Source organism: Sturnira hondurensis, unplaced genomic scaffold, assembly GCF_014824575.4.
Source record: "Sturnira hondurensis isolate 20B ecotype Veracruz unplaced genomic scaffold, ASM1482457v3 Scaffold0000396, whole genome shotgun sequence".
NCBI classification, from domain to species: domain Eukaryota; kingdom Metazoa; phylum Chordata; class Mammalia; order Chiroptera; family Phyllostomidae; genus Sturnira; species Sturnira hondurensis.
The window spans coordinates 8,145,910-8,162,992 of record NW_028073027.1 but is presented as its reverse complement, the minus strand read 5'-3'; positions in this window follow the sequence as shown (position 1 = coordinate 8,162,992).

The window sequence follows — 17,083 nt, the reverse complement described above, 5'->3', positions numbered from 1 at the left end:
CGCCTGGCGTTCCACAAGGACAGGTTGGCCCAGCGCTTTGTTTTGGTATAAAATTTAGGGGACCTGGGCTTTTTAGCAGTAGCTGCGAATACATAATGCTATTTAGTTTTAGCGCTAGAATATAAAGAGTTACAGTCATTTCACTCCTCAGTTAAATGAGGAGCAGTTGTTAGTGTGATGGATAGGTGATTCCTGATACACTATTAAATACCTGGGTCTTAACTGAGTTAACTTTAGAGATCGAACAGTGATTTTTTTAGGAGACCCTAGTAATTGCATGTATATATAGACCAACTCTACAGAGGCATATTGACAGACATCAGTACTGCATTATCAAATTCACTTTTCTCCACAGCCATTTGATTGCAAAAGAGCCATCCTCTTGAAAAGTGCTGTTGAAGCTAATGTTTAGCCCTTCCTGATAGAAGAATTCATACTTTGGAAAAAAAACCTTTGGACAAATTAATATATTGGATAGAAGTGATTTTTAAATGCTATTGCATTAAATAAGACAAATCCGAAAATTTAGTCTTCAAGCCTGGTGCAAAGTGACTAAAGAAACTTTGCTGCTACAATTTAGTACTTTCTGCCACCTTTGGGAGTAATTTGATTTAACTTGCCTTCAAGCATCCTAAAACTCCATACAATGTAGAGTTATGAAGAGAATCTCAAAGGTGGATTTCATAAGAACAGAGTCTGGTGTGATTTCATAAGAACAGAGTCTGGTGTGACATCTACAGATGTCAGTGCTGCTGCTGCTACTAAAATGTTAACAAGTTATTACTAAACTGCAAATTTGTCTCTAGCATCTTTTGTACCTGTTCTGTAGATGTGTGCAATTAACACGAGATAATTTATGTAGAATTGCTTTAAAACAAAAGCACTACATATCTTTCTATATGTATAGTTAGAATGATTGATTCCTTTAGCATACTTCAGGGTAAACTGATTAAGCTGAGATAATTGGGGCATAGTGACAGACTAGGTGACTAGTAACAGGATTAAGGGAGTACCGTTTCTATGTATGGAAAACGTCTTTGGAGTTCTTAAACAACTCTCAGCCCCCAAATCCTTGGATTATATAGGCATCATTTGAATAGCGGAAGTAAAAAAAGGTTACTAGTATATATACAAGGTTAGTTTTGAAAAACATTTGCCTTTTATCTAGATATTTTTCATTTGTTTAAAACTAAGGTTATTCTCTTCAGTTATGCTTTCTAGACTTTTATCAAGAAAGATAGTATTCAAGAACTTAATACATTTCTCAAGGGAAAAAAGGCTTAGAGCTATATCAGGTAAATTCAGATTATTTTAAAGTACTTTATTAGGGTTTGGAAAAAGATCAGTAAGTTAATGTACAGTACCCACCTATCCTGTAAACTATGGACAGCTTTTGGCAGTTGGCTAATAGATTATAATTTTACATACAAAATTCTTCCTCAAGTTTAAATAATGACAAGTGTGGGAGCAACTTTGCCCACAAAGTCTCCCTGTCCACCACAGATGAAAGTGAAACTGCGAAGACATGATCTGCTTGGGGAGGAGAGGTGGGCAATCTCTCAGAGGAGAAAGACCAAGAACCTTTTCTTCAACGGTGTTTATTAGGTTGTAATACATAGGAATACAGGTAAAGTTCATCAATCAATGTCAGGCAGCAAGGATCAAACAGTAGATAACATTTCAAAGAAATCTGAAGGCATAGTCTGAGCCAGTATCTGTCAGGTAAGGGGGTTGCAAAAACTTTGGGAGACATGCTTATTTCCTGCTCGGACCCTTATCATATGAATAAAAGCACTCTTAGCAAAGCAGGCTTCACAGGACTTTAGGAACTCTTTCTGACACCCAATCACCCGGATCCCACTCTAGTTGGCAAGGGGCTGCACCGCCTCCCCCATCACAGGTTTTAGACTTAAGTGGATTAGAGCCAGGAAGGGCTTCTCATAGATGGAAATGGGGACTTGGGCTATGTCAGAATAGCCAGCGGGTGAGGGCCCATCACTCCCTCTTTGTTGCAGCCCCCCCCCCCAGTCCTTCTATGATGGCCTCCCAAGTGATTGTGTCTCGCTTAGGTTGCCCCTACTCTGAGGGGTCGTACCTGTCTTTGAGTAATTGACCAGGCATTGGGGGCAGGGGAAGAAGCAGAAGCAGCATAGATTCAGGAGACAGGCTTTGTCTCCTTAGTGCCTTGTGTTCTGGAGGTCGCTCACTTAGCCTTAGCCATGGAGGGCAGTTACAACTCCTGAAACCAGGCAGAGCAGTTCCCAACAGGCAAATAACTTAATTTCCAGTGCATTGTAAAATGCCACTTTATATCTATCACTTTTAAATGTAGCAACTTACTCTGGCTGGTGTAGCTCAGTGGATTGAGCACAGGCCTGTGAAGCAAAGGGTCACCGGTTCGATTCCCAGTCGGGGCACATGCCTGGGTTGCAGGCCAGGTCCCCATTAGGGGACACATGAGAGGCAACCACACATTGATGTTTCTTTCCCACTCTTTCTCCTTCCTGTCCCCTCTCTATAAAAATAAATAAAATATTTTTTAAAAATGTACCAACTGAATCAAATATTATAGTATTTTGATACTATACATCTGTTGTTTTTTTAAGTGAAATGGCTCTTTGATAGTCAAAGTTTCACATTGTATTGCTATTCTATCCCCTGTAGCCATGGTTCTCAGTTAGGGTCTATTGCCTCCTGGCTGACATTTGGTGATATCTGGAGACATTTTGATCATAGCAAGGACCTGGGGGGCTACTGGCATCTAGTGGGTAGAGTCCAGGAATGTTGCAAAAGCAGTCTACATTGCACAAGGCAATTTCCAACAACACAGAATTAATCAGCCCAAAATGTCAACAGTGTGTGCTATTGAGAAACTGAAATGCTACCTGTCACTACCAGAACCAGTAAGTAGAGACAAGGATTGAATCTTTATGGCCACTCTGTTCAGATGGCTGGTGATCTGAGAAGACAGTGGATTATGTACCCTAAAAAACTGTCTTACCTTCATCCCAAGTCAACCTTTATATAAGGAGAAGGATAGTGTAGTTAAGAGGTTTGGAATTCAGGAAAAAGTAGGTAAGGGTTTTGGAATTCAGGAGAAAAGGTTAGATAAAAGTTGCAGTCCAGCAATTTTCCCAGGATCCCAGTGATTCTTTATCTATTTACAAGCAGATGTTTTCTCCCTGGAGTACATTGGCTTAGATACCATCTTGATCCCGCTTGAAGGGCTTGGGCAGGAAGGTTGAGTTGCTTGTGGTCCTCCTGGAGTCACAGTAGGTCTTGTCATAAGTTCCAGCTCCTGGAACAACAGCTTTCTATATGCATTAGTCACCAAGCCTATTAACTATATAACTAAAGCTAAAGTTTTTAACTCTTGAGTTCCCCCAACAAAACCCCAACCTACAGAATTCTACACTTATGTGGTATGGTTTTAGGCATGAAAGTCTTAATGGTTATCATTCTTTTCTGCAGCAAAAAAAAAAGTGTGTATATTTTAATGTGCATATCTTGGGATGATAATATTCTCAAATAAATATAATTTTAATTATAAAAAGTAATATTTTATTGAAATATATTTCTTAATGAGATTGGGCTTTATATCGTTTAGCTTAAGTTTGCATGGATGAATATGTTCTATTGCTAGAATTTGACAGAATTCAACATCAATTTTTTTTCATTTTTAGAGATATAAAGACCAAAAGATTTTGTTAATTTAAATTGAGACTAAAAGTAGTGTTAACATAGCAGTGTGGTTTAATTGTATTTATCACTTCTGAGTTATATACTAAAAATTATTTACTGACTGTGATCTATCAGAATATTCCTAATAACATTAATTAGATTCTCTAATTTAATTTGGCTTAGAAGCACAGCATTAGAATCTCAACTTTGAAAATAATTCCTCACCTAGTTATTAATTTTCTTATTAAGTGTTTAGCACACATGCAGTTTATGTTCTAGAATAATGTACCATATTAATTAGTATTCAGGTAAAGGCCAAAGGGTAAATCAGTGTCTGATATAAGTGGTTGTTTCTTAGTTGTTGGATGGGTGGATGAAATAATGATGGAAAGAATGACATTTCAGATTAAATGTTATTATAATAATCTAAGCTAGAAATGAGAGGTAATAGCAAGGAAGCTGATGAGAAACAGTGTGTTCTGGGTATATTCTGAAGACAGACGTAATAGTTTATTCAAAGTTTAGATGTGAAAGAAGGGGAAGCATCAGCTGTCACTGCGTGTTTTTTTGTCCTAAACTATTGGGAGAGTGACTATCTACTGAGATGGGGAAACCGACAGGAAAGAATGAGGAAGATAGATTCCTAGTTCCCCTTGTCCATTTTCTGCGTTTGTGTTTCTAAGCTTAATTTAGATGTTTGTAAGACCTGCACAGTCACTTTCCCACAAAATGATGGAAGTTTTCTCCTTGTAACTCCAGTGGCAAAAATTCAAACACTTGCCGATGTTAATTGTAACTGTTAAATAGTGTTAGTTATTTGATTCATGTGTATTAGGTATACCTGAAGGACAGGTTTTATTGTTAAAAACTGTTCAGTGTTTTAATAGACTTTTAAATACATTTCATTGTATCTTTTTAAAGATTTTACTTATTTACTTTAGAGAGATGGGGAAGGGAGGGAGAAAGAGAGGGAGTGAAACATCAGTGTGTGGTTGCCTCAAGCACACCCCATACTGGGGATATGGCCTACAACCCAGGCATATGCCCTGACTGAGAATCAAACCAGCGATGCTTTGGTTCACAGGCCTACACTTAGTCCACTGAGCTACACCAGCCAGGGCCCATTTCATTGTATTTTAAATCAATGACTCTATACACAGGGGTTTTTTTAAGCACAGGTATAATATCAAATAGTTGGCTACATTGGATATGAAAATAGATTTCTCAAATCATATACACTAAAACCGTGATTTTCCTTGGGATAATGGTTTTCTGACTTGGTCAGAATAATGCAAATTAACTCAAATGCAACTGCAACATTATAATATATGATTTATATTAATTCAGGTTAACATGCAGAGTTACATAGAGTTTTCTACCTTGGCTAAGTTAATCCAAAGAGACTCATTTTTCTCTTAGTACATTTTTAAAATGTCTGGGGTTTTTTCCAGTTTGTTTCAGCAGACAAGGTAGTATATGCAAAGACAAAAAAAATTAACCCCATTTCAGTCAGTTAAGATATTTTGAAAAGTTAACCCAAAATATGTACACCTGTGTATATTAACATTATTAACCATTTTATAGGTCAGCATACATACTGATAGCGCCTCTTATTCAATTCCACCCACATATAAGATTCTGAGAGTGTGGGTTCTTCGAGTCCAGTGGCAGAGATAGATATGTACATACCAACTTTATTTCATGTTTGTGATAAGTATTGAGATATAAGCAAATATTAAAGGAGTATAAACAAGGAAGAAATTCCTGTTTACCGACATTATCTTTGTGTTAATAGTACTCCTCATAGGAGAATAGTATGCGTGCACTAGAATAATTGTTTCTTTCTCTTTTAACGGCCTGTTTGCTTCTTCAGCCTCACGTTCCTATGTCTCCTACCTCTACAAATCTAATGTATTGTGCAAATGATGTTTCTGCCACCCCTGCTGGATAACGGCAGCTGCAGCCTACTGCTCTTCCCTTGAACCTCAGCTGCCCCTTTCTGAGGAGAAAAAGCATCCTTCTGGGTAATTGACGCTTAGACTTCTTTTTGAGTAATACATCTTTGCCAGGATCCTGTCATGGAAACCACATGTGTGTAAAAGATTGGCCACTGTCTTCAGCTTAATGGCTGTGCGAAGTATAAAGATTAGCCACATCTGAGGAAGGCTGTTATGTTTTGTACTTGGTATATGTTGATGTGTATATAATGTATAAAATACAGGGTCTGGTCAAAGTAAGGCTTCAGTGTGGTTGGAAGAGTAATAATGGGTAAAATAATTTATTGTTTTAATTTGAACATTTCACCTAAAATGTCATATGGTGTGCTCGAGTGAGATATTGTTGTGTTACAGAATTACATGCTTGTGATTTTGTAATAAAAGATTTTGTAATAAAAGGGGGCATTCTTTGTTCTGAACCCTATATATACTATAAGATAGCATACAATAATGTGTATTTGATGTTCAAAATTATATGGCTGAGATATGTTGATTTGTTTTTGTTTTTCCTTATAAAAGGGTTTATAAACCCTGTAGGTAAATAAATAAGAATTCTCATTTGGGGGCACTGAAGATTCTGCTCATCACTTCCAACATGTGGGCTATGTGTATATGTGGAAGGGGGTTCCCCACATCCACAAGCGTGTTCTCTGATACCAGCTGTGTACCCTACAATTTAACTCAATTCTGACACTAACCAAAGATAGCAGCAGATTCCACAGGTGAAGGGCTCAGTCCCACAACACAGCTTTTCACTTCAGATGCCAATCACAAGCCTTAGTTACCTGTGCTTCTGGCCAACCAACTACAGATCAGGTTCCCATGACTCGCTCCTTGGGCAGGGTAAGGAGTCAGTCCTACAAGTCTGTCCCCACCACCATCTTCAAAAGCCAGTGAAAGCCCAGGTTATCATCCATGTGTCTATCATCTATTGATTAATTTGCTAGAGCAGCTCACACAACTCAGAGAAATGTTTCACTCGATCACTTAGATTACAGTTTTATTATAAAGGATATAACTCGGGAATAGCCAGATAGAAGAGATGCATAGGGCAACGTATGAGAAAAGGGCTTGGAACTTTCTCGCTCTCCCTGAGTGTGCCATCAGCCCAGAAGCCTCCGAACTCCATTCATTTGGATTATTATGGAGGCTTCATTACACAGACACAAGTGATTATTGTCCATTGGTGACTGACTCCTCCTCTGTCTCTTCTCCCTTGTCCTTTCCCTTCATCAGGGTTCATTGCCCTGGCAACTGGCCCATCCTTACATGCTTTCCAAAAGTCACTTTGTTAACACAAACTCAGGTGTGGTAGAAAGGGGCTTATTATAAATGATAAGACATGCATTTCACCTTTATCTCCCTGAAGCCATTTTAGGATCTCAGGACAAGAGACCAAATATAACAAATGATGCTCTCATTGCTCAGAGAATTCCAAAAGTTTTGGAAGCTGTAAGCCAGGATGAAGGTCTTCAACCTGTGGATGAAGACCAGATTTCCCTATTATAAATCACATCATTGGAACTAAGTATCGGGCTGTCTTATCCGGAGTGACGTAATTAGGGAGTTGGGCTGTAGAACTGTAGGTGCGAGATAGGGATTCCCGTGTTTGAGACAACAACCGATTCCCTCGTCTGAACTGACAGATCCTTTAATGCTTCTTTGTAATTGTTCTCCACTTTGTGTAGAAAATAAACTGGTATACATGGTTTTTTCTCTTTTTTTCAGGAAGTAGTAACACTCTAGGTATTTTTTGAGGAGTTAGGAATTAAAATTTTAAATGACATCAAATGGAATAAGAAATATTACTCATTCCTTTGTTATAATGAAGCTTCCTTGAACATTTGCTTGCTACTTAGAAAATAGAACTTAATTACAGTGTCAACATAAGAAACCTCCTAACCTGAAGCGAATTTTTACAAGTTTATTTGAGCCAAACTGATGACAACTGCTGAGAAGCAAAATCTCAATGGATTGAGAAAATGCTCCAGAGAATGACAGGTTAGCATTTTATTGTATACATTACAATCAAAGGAGAAGCCATAACCAAGGGTTTCCAACCTTTTGACATCTCTGGGCCACACTGGAAGAAGAAGAGTTGTCTTGGGCCATTGTGATTTTGTGATTACGTGACATTATGACACATAATTACAAAAAAGTCTCATAATGTTTTAAGTAAATTCACAATTTTGTGTTGGGCTGAATGTGGTGGCCCTGGGGCCTGGGATGGACACCCCTTCGGCATAAGGCATTATACAAAATTCCCTGGTGGTTGACTAATGGATTACCATTGAGAGAAAGCAAATTGGGGAAATCTCAGATTAGATAAAAAGAAAAATAGATAGACACATCCTTCTTTTACACTGATGAGTATAGGATAGTTAACATTTACAGCACTTAGAGGTCGTGAGCAGGAGGTCAAGATAACAATGAGGGGTTCTGTGGTCTTTTTTCTGGTGTGAGATCGTGCCCTCAGGAATCTGGCAAAAATGGGATTACTCTGACATTCCAAAGCAGTGTTATCTTAGATGCATGAAGACAGTAGCCTCAGTTAAAGTAAAGATAGCTCGTCAAGGAAGACCCTAGCCTAGGTCATGAGTACCCACCAGGACTCATTATTAGTTACAAAGTTTTCATTTCAGACCAGCCTATGTGGTTGCTTTAGGTCTCTGAGTTTGTGAGGCCACCATGCAGGCCTTCCCTGAGCTTGTAAGGTTTAGTATGCAGCACCTTTTTTGTCCACAATGGGTAAGTAAAATATCATCTAATCATAAGATAAACCATTAGAACTTGTTGACAAACTAAAACTCGCAATTTAGTGGATTAAACTGGAATGTCATAATAATTTATCTTTTTGTAAATATTGTATCATCTAAGAGAAGATAGCCTCTAATTGCAGGTATCAGTTTGCAGGCTTAGTAGTAAAACAGAACTTGAACTTTTAGAATTTGTTTAAAAGTTTTAAACTTTATCTAAAAGCATATATAGCTTTTTCTAGATTATGTTTTGATTACCAAGTTTTTAAGACATTGGTACTTAATATGGAACTATAGGTAGTGAAAGACAGTTGTAATCTTCAATATCAAGAGGAAAAAAGGAGATTTCAGTGGTAAAGTCTCAAATACCAAAGAGGTAACCAATAGTAAATGGTAAAAACTTTACTATAAAAATATTTAAACGATCCTCTATGTCGATTTTGGAATGTATGTTTCTATCAAAATGACTACCAATGAATTACAATTTTTACATTGTTTTCTCTCTTAAAACTAGAAATAATTGCAAAGGAACTTGAAGGAAAACACTAAAAAATTATTCTAAAAATTACTTTCAGATTTCACAGATCTTTCTTAAAGTTAAATTTTAAAGAAAAATATTTTTTCTAAGAAAACGTTTTAATCTATCTCTTCACATTTTATTTTCTACTTACTGCTGGTTTATAGAAATAAAGTTATTTTTGTATATAGCCTTCACCTCAGCAACAAAGCTACAGTTTCTATTCTAGTAGTTTGTAGATTCTTTTGGGTTCTTTGCACATTAAAATTATATAAATTATACTAGCATCATTTAAAAAAACTTAAATATCAAGAAAAAATTTCTAATACCTAAGAGTCACAAATAACCAGATCGGTTTTAAAAAACAGGAAAGCTGGAGAATCTAAATTAATAGTCATAATAGACACAGGTGATCTGCAGATTTAAAACAAAAGTAATCAGGAGTGCAGTTACTAATTTTTTTTCAATATCTGATGCAAAGTTGAATGAATATCATATGAAAAAATATATATACCTTGACCTGTACTTCATACACCATGCACCAAAATCAATTCTAAAGGTATTACAAATCAAAATATGGGTTGTAAAGTAATAAAGCTTTTAAAATGAAGTATAGGAAAACATCTTCAGGACTTTCGATAGGCTGTGATTGGGAAATCCGCAAGACCACCTTCAGGTTCAGAAGAATGAAAATCAGCACCAGGAAAAGGTGCACATGGTGGGGTGTAGGAGAGTCCAAGTACAGGGAGCTTCCAGTTGTCCTCTCCCAGTGGAGTTACATGAACAATGCTTACTTCTCCCAGAAACAATGTGTGCTGTCAACCAGGGAAGCTCAGGAAGCCTTGGTGTCTGTAGTGTTTATTGGGGGGTCAGTCATAGTCATGGCTCTTTCCACTTTGCCGACCTTATTCTCCAGCTCCTCCAAATGTCATGATGCCACATGGCCCAAGGCCCTCATCCTAAATCACATTGTTAGCATAGGTTATTTGACATGGCTTAAGGCCCCCAGGTAAACAAATACACTCTTATAAGGCAGAATATTCCAAGAGCTTGCTTGTTATCTCCCAAGGGGGAGCAAGGGGTAAAAGGCTATACCTTTCTTTGGAAAAAGTTAATCTTTTACTACACATAGGTAAAAATTTCTTACACAGGAAATACCAAAAACTCTTGTCCAAGGAAAAAAATGATAAATTGTTCTATTAAGAACTTTTATCCATTGAGAGGATAATTAAGCAACAGTCTTCAATACATACATTTGACAAAAACTAGTATCTAGATTATATAAAGAACTCATACAAATCAAATACAAAGCAAATCCAATTGGGGGTAGGGGTGGAGACCCAAGTTAAGGGGGTTCCCTGTCCTCAATTCTTGTGTTCTGAGAGAAGAATTCAGCCCTAGCTGGTGTAGGTGAGTTGATTGAGCGCAGGCCTTTGAACCAGACGATCCCAGTCAGGGCACATGCCTGGATTGCAGGCCAGTTCCCAGCAGGGGATGCACGAGAGGCAACCATACATTGATATTTCTCTCCCTCTCTCCTTCCCTTCCCCTCTAAAGGTAAATAAATAAAATCTTAAAAAAAAAGAATTCAGGTGAGAGACAACTCATGTAGTAGAAGTGAGATAGCAAGTTTATTTATGAAATACATTTGAGCACAAAGCTGCAAGTGGACACCTAGCTAGTCTGAGTGCCCCGACTACTGGTATGTTAGGGGTTTTATGCTTGTAGGCAACTTCTAGGTTGCCCCCAATCCTTCCCTTTCCAGACCTTGGGATTAATACAAGTTTCAGGCTCTGTTATCCCAGATAGTGGAAATGATAGATACAGAATGTCAGGGGCTCCCCCTCCTGTACTATCGTTTTTCTTGTGAATTTTGGAACACCTGGCAATCATATTGGACTAGGCTCAAGACTGCTGAGTTAGTTGGTGAGACATGTCTCTCTCATTTCTAGCCTCCTATTCTAAGTTCTTTGTTAGATTGCAATGGGCAGGGGCCCTGCTTTACTTCCCCTCCAGCCCCTCATTCCTAACTGCTACCTAACAGGGATAAAAAGCACTTTTAAAAAGAAACTATACAAACATTACATAAATTAAAGTCATACCACTATGTATCTAACCAAAATGGCTATAGACAGACAATTCTAGAATCAGCAAAGGTGGAAGTAGTCATACTTCTTAAACAGTGCCGGTGAGAATGTCAATTACTACAACTGCTTTTGAAGACTGCTTGGCAATATCTACTAAAGGTGAACATATGCATACTCTATTGACCCAGCAATTTTATTTCTAAGTGTATGCATTTCCAAGAGAAAATGCATTTATTTATCAATAGGCATATATTAGAATATTGACATCAACACTATTTATAATAACAAAAAATTAAAGCATACACAAATGTCCATTAACAAAGAATAAACTCTAGTATATTCACACAGTGGGACATGATACAGCAATGAAAATTAATGATCTACAACTGTGCAAAACAGTATGATTGAATTTCACAAGCAAAAAGTTGAGAGGCCAGGCCCTGGCTGGTGTAGCTCAGTGGATTGAGCACGGGCCTGTGAAGCAAAGGGTTGCTGGTTCAATTCCCAGTTAGGGCACATGCTTGGGTTGTGGGCCAGGTCCCTGGTGAGAGACACATGAGAGGTAACCATACATTGATGTTTCTCTCTCACTCTTTCTCCTTCCCTTCCCCTCTCCCTAAAAATAAATAAATACATTTTTTTGAAAAGTTGAGAGGACAGACACAAAAGAGCACACTCGGTATGATTCTACTTATATTAAAATTCAAAATCAGTAATTAGACATCAGGATAGGGATTATCCTTAGGCAGTACAAAAGACATACAGTGACTGGACTGTGCACAAGAAGTGTTTCTGGGCTGCTGATACAATTCTGCTTATCTACATACAAGTCATGCAGATATTTTTAGTTTGTAAAAATTTAATTGGACACAAGTTTTTTCTTTCATTAGTTAAATTAACATTTGTCAGATAATATGAGAAGCATCATACTATGATAGAATCAGTAAGAGTAGAAGTGAGCTTGTGTGTGACTAATGAGGCTTATGCTTCAGGTACGTTGTCAGCTTTCATGGGACCCTGAATGTGCTACAGTTTTTAGGAGTGGTGGTGGCTTTTAGGTACAGTGAGGAAGCCAGGTTGCAATCGAAGGCATTTCTTTGCAAACAGTTCTGATTAAATTGCCAAAAAAGGTCTCAGAAGAAAGGGACCTGAACTGCCAGTCCTCAAGTAATTTGTTGTATTCTCATTGTAAAATATATTCACTTCGTGCATAATTTTGTATTTTTTCTTCTTTTTTCTTCAATGTGAACCCCTTTCCCCACTATAATTCACCAGTGTATGAACTTCAACTGCCACCAAGTTAGATCTAAGGAGTCGGAAGAGCTGGTTCCAGCCCTAGCTATGGCTTGATATCTGTCACTGGCATCAAGTCTTTCAGTTTTGGGTTGTTTTTTTTTTTATTAATAGGCTTTATTTCTATCCAAGAAAAAAATGCCTTTAGTACTCAGACTTCATAATCATAGTTTGTCAGTCATCGTTTCAAGTAAAAATGGTGTCCTATTAAAAAAAACACAGCTATTCAAGCTTGCCACTCAAAGACTTACACATGTGCTTTTTCTGAAGCCCTTGTACTTTAGTATCCAGAAGTAATTCATGTGCATTTCCCATTCACCACAGAAAATGTTAAAAGGACATGTGCTCAATAAAATAAATGGTTATGACTGAGTTTTTTAAAGAACATTCTTAAACTTTTTTTGTTCCTTTTCAACACATGTGGCAAGGTAGAATACAATGACCTAATTCGTGCTAGCAGTATTACTCACCTGTGCTTCTGCCTCAGCAGTGCAAATGTCTGTGTACGTGTCCCCCGATAAGCTATGAAATTCAAAAAGTATTTACTGCCAATTATTCAAATAAGATATCCTTTGATGACTAGCTGGTACTGATACCAGACAGATACAGGCAAAACAACAAGTCCAGCAAAATCTGTAGGCCTGCCTATTTTTAAGGAAAATTTATAATTCTTCATCTACTTTAAATACTTAATTCCTTTTTCTTTAAATTCCAATCTCAAAATGAAATTACAATTTATCTGAAAAAAAATTGTTATATAAGACACAAGGTAAATTATTAATATCTATAAGGCCAAGGCAAATATACACTTTTAAATATTTTTATTTTACATTGTATCCAGTTTCTTTAAGTAGGTTACTTTCTTCCATGAATCAGAGGACCGTGATATCCATTTCATATGTTTCAGCATCTTTTAAACATAGTACAGCTGTGGGTTGAGAAAGCAATTCTGCCAATTTGCCGACCCACCCTTCCATTTCCCACGTTGTTCAGTCCTTTGTGGAAATTCACATTTCCATCTGGGGTCATTTTTCTTCTGCACCTTTTTAACATTTCTTGTTTGTTAGTTTGTTAGTTTGTTTTTGTTTTTAGGTTCCTTTGTTAATAGTTGTGAGTTTGTTGTCATTTTACTGTTCATAGTTTTGATCATCTTTTTCTTAGATAAATTCCTTTAACATTTCATATAATAAGGGCTGGGTGATGATGAACTCCTTTAACTTGACCTTCTCTGGGAAGTACTTTATCTGCCCTGCCATTCTAAGTGGTAGCGTTGCTGGATAGAGCAATCTTGGATGTAGGTCCTTGCCTTTCATGATTTTGAATCCTTCTTTCCAGCCCCTTCTTACTTGTAAGGTTGCCTGGTGTGGCTTAGTGGATTGAGTGCCGGCCTGTGAACCAAAGGGTTGCAGGTTCAATTCCCAATCTAGGGCACATGCCTGGGGTGCAGGCTAGGTCCCCAGTAGGGGGCATGCAAGAAGCAACCACATATCGATGTTTCTCTCCCTCTCTTTCTCCCTGCCTTCCCCTTTCTAAAAAATAAATAAATAAAATCTTAAAAAATAAAGTTATACTGTTTGTTATGGATGTATTAGAAATAATATACTTAGGGCCCTGGCTGGTGTAGCTCAGTGGATTGAGCGCGGGCCTGGGAACCACACGATCATGGTTTGATTCCCAGTCAGGGCACATGCCTGGGTTGTAGGCCAGTTCCCAGCGGGGGACTCACGAGAGGCAACCATACATTGATATTTCTCTCCTTCCCTCTAAAGATAAATAAATTTAAAAATCTTTAAAAAAAGAAATAATATACTTAAATTTCTGAGTTTCAAGGATAAAGAAAAAGAGTGCAATTAGATTCCATAGAGGAAAAAAATAATCAGGAGGAACAAGAATCAGACCAGAACAGACTTTTCACTTATTATATTAGAAACTAGAAGAAAATTTAGTATCATTTATATTGAGGAAAAGGACTATGATTTAATAAGTAATACAACCAAAATGTTTAATGATCAATTTTGAGAAAGCTGTTTGGAAATATGTGAAAATCAAAAGAATATAACACTCAGTAGCACAACTAGGAAAATAGTAAAGAAAAGGTCTGTAACCAAACAACAAACAAAAATACAGACACCAAGACACGAAAAAATAAACTAAATGAAAGACTGATGAGCTCCAACACATCTGTTACCTAAAGAGAAACCCAAAGATGCAGAGCAGCTGAGTATGTGTGATGTAAGTAGTAACGGTCAGTTCCTGAAAGAAGTGGACACTGCTAGAGAACTCTGAAAACACACTGCAACAGCAATTAAAATAGATCAGCAAGTCCTAGGAGTTTGGGAATTAGGATAGGGAAATGAAAATGTTTTAAAGGCCTCATCTAATGAAGGAACAGAATACCTGGCAAACATAGTTGGTATCTTATTTCCATATAGTCCTTACTTTCACAGGAATTTCATTTTGACTATATAAAAATGATAATCATCAGTTGAAGAAAAAGTACAATAGAATTTTGTAATTGAAAATGGAGAAGATTAGTAATAGTAATGATCAAGCAGGAAAACTAGTAAGGGAAATATTTAAAGATAAATAAGGGAAATATTTTTAAAATTGCAAAGTAGGGTGAAAGGAGTAAAACATATGAATGATTAAATTTTCTAATATATGTGAAACATTCTCAGATTGTCTTGAAAAACACACCAAAATCTATCAATACATTTCTTTAAAAAACACATTTAAACAAAGTAGTGAAGAAATGTTTAAAATGGTAAAACATAAGCAACTACATTCAAAAAAAGGAGGAAAGACAAAATTAATATCAGATAAAATGAAAGTTAAGGTTATAACTACTAAACAGATAAAGATTATTCAGTGATGAAGGCACCGTTTATAATGATAATATAGCAATTATAAGCCAGCTTTAAAGTATTAATTCTCAGTTTCAAATTTACCTTTCTATATTTTGCTTTTTGATGCTAGAACTAGAATTCTGAACATTGCTTTTTTGATTTGGCAGCTTACTTCCTGTTAATCTCTGGCAGTAGGAAGCAATGAAGTGTAATCATAAAACAAGTGGGGCAAAATGAAATTATTTGTTTCCTTACCATTTGCTTGTTCCTATTAGCATCACCCCAGTAAAACCCCACTCTGACAGTGGCATTTCCGTGGGATAGCAGTACCTGCCTCTAGTGTGCAGTTTTTCACACACCATGCTGTGTCCCCTCCTGGAAACACCAGCAGTCACTCCAGATTACCTTAGTGCTCAGTCCCAACCCGGTGAGTCCCCTCATCTGAACTCAGAATAACCACCTCCAGCCAAACAGCACATCCTTCTTTGCTCTCCAGCTCTAGGTATAGTTGCTTCCAGCAGTTTTTAGGTCTTTGATAATCAAGAGTTCTTCTTATACCTTTTGGTTCTTTAATATCTAACAAACTTTTTACATTAAATTATATTGCTTAAATTATAATGGAATTCTAAGAAGGTAGTGGTTGAAATGATGGCATATGTTTGAGATCTTTTGAATTCTCACATGAAAACACACATTACCACTAGATAGCAAAGTAAAAAACACTATTTACAAACAACCAGGGAAACAGGGTCACCTTACAAACCTCAAAATACAAGTAGGTGGGGACAAGCCATCAGTTGTCGTAAGCACTGTATCTTATCAGGGTCTATCAGTGAAAAGTGGAGTAAAGTAATGGGACATCTGATGGACCTGAGAACAGAAGTAACCCACATAAACTAAAAGTTAATTACTGAAAATCATGACAATTTTATTTTTGAACAGCAGCTAAAACTAGGAGACATTTAATATATTCTAATAATTAGAGGTAAGTTTTAAAGATCTGACTAGTTCCCGTAAATGCTCATAACCTCATAACTGGTCCAGTAGGATTCCCTTCGAGTGCAAATCCTCATACTGAAGTGAAACTTCTGGATGAAACAACATTGTTCAGCATAGGAACAGCACAGATTAATGAAATGAAGGTTCAGATAAAATGGAGAAGGAAACAGAGCTAGAAACTGCACCAAACAAGCCATCCTCGTTTTACTAATACATATATGAAAACAACAAAAAAGGAGCTTTTAAGAAGAAAAGCTATCTAAACCAAATATCTTAAGAAGTCATAAAAATTTAATTTACATAAAAGTAAGCACTAGGAAACTATTGAAGTTAAATACCACACAAGTTAACTATAAGAAAAGATGACAATAAGAAACAGAATAACCCTGCAGGCAAAGAAACCACACTAGAAAGACATAAGCAGCATATATGTAAATTGGAAATGCCATTTCAGAATAAGCTGAAAGACATTAAGAAAAGATACAAGATATGAAGAAACAAAAATCAGAATAGAAAAACTCGAATAGCTGATGTAACTAAAAAAACATATTTCAGAATTACTAAAGTAGGACAAAAAGCACATAACACCAAATTCAACAACTAGTGCCTTATAAGAAATAGTAATTTTTTAAAAAAGGAATTAAAAAAATAAAGGATAAAATGATTTGAGAGAAAATAACAAATATTGAGAATATGAAAAGTAGATTCAACATACAGATATGGAATCCTAAAAACAAATCTTTGGAATAGAATATTAAAAACTTGATGAAACTATTATTGTAAAATATAGATTAAAAGAGCACAGTGTTCTCTGAAAATATTAACCCTGAACAATGAAGACCAAAACAGATTCTAGTAAAATTACTGTACTTTATAGAAAAAAAATAACTTGGGAATCTAGGAAAAA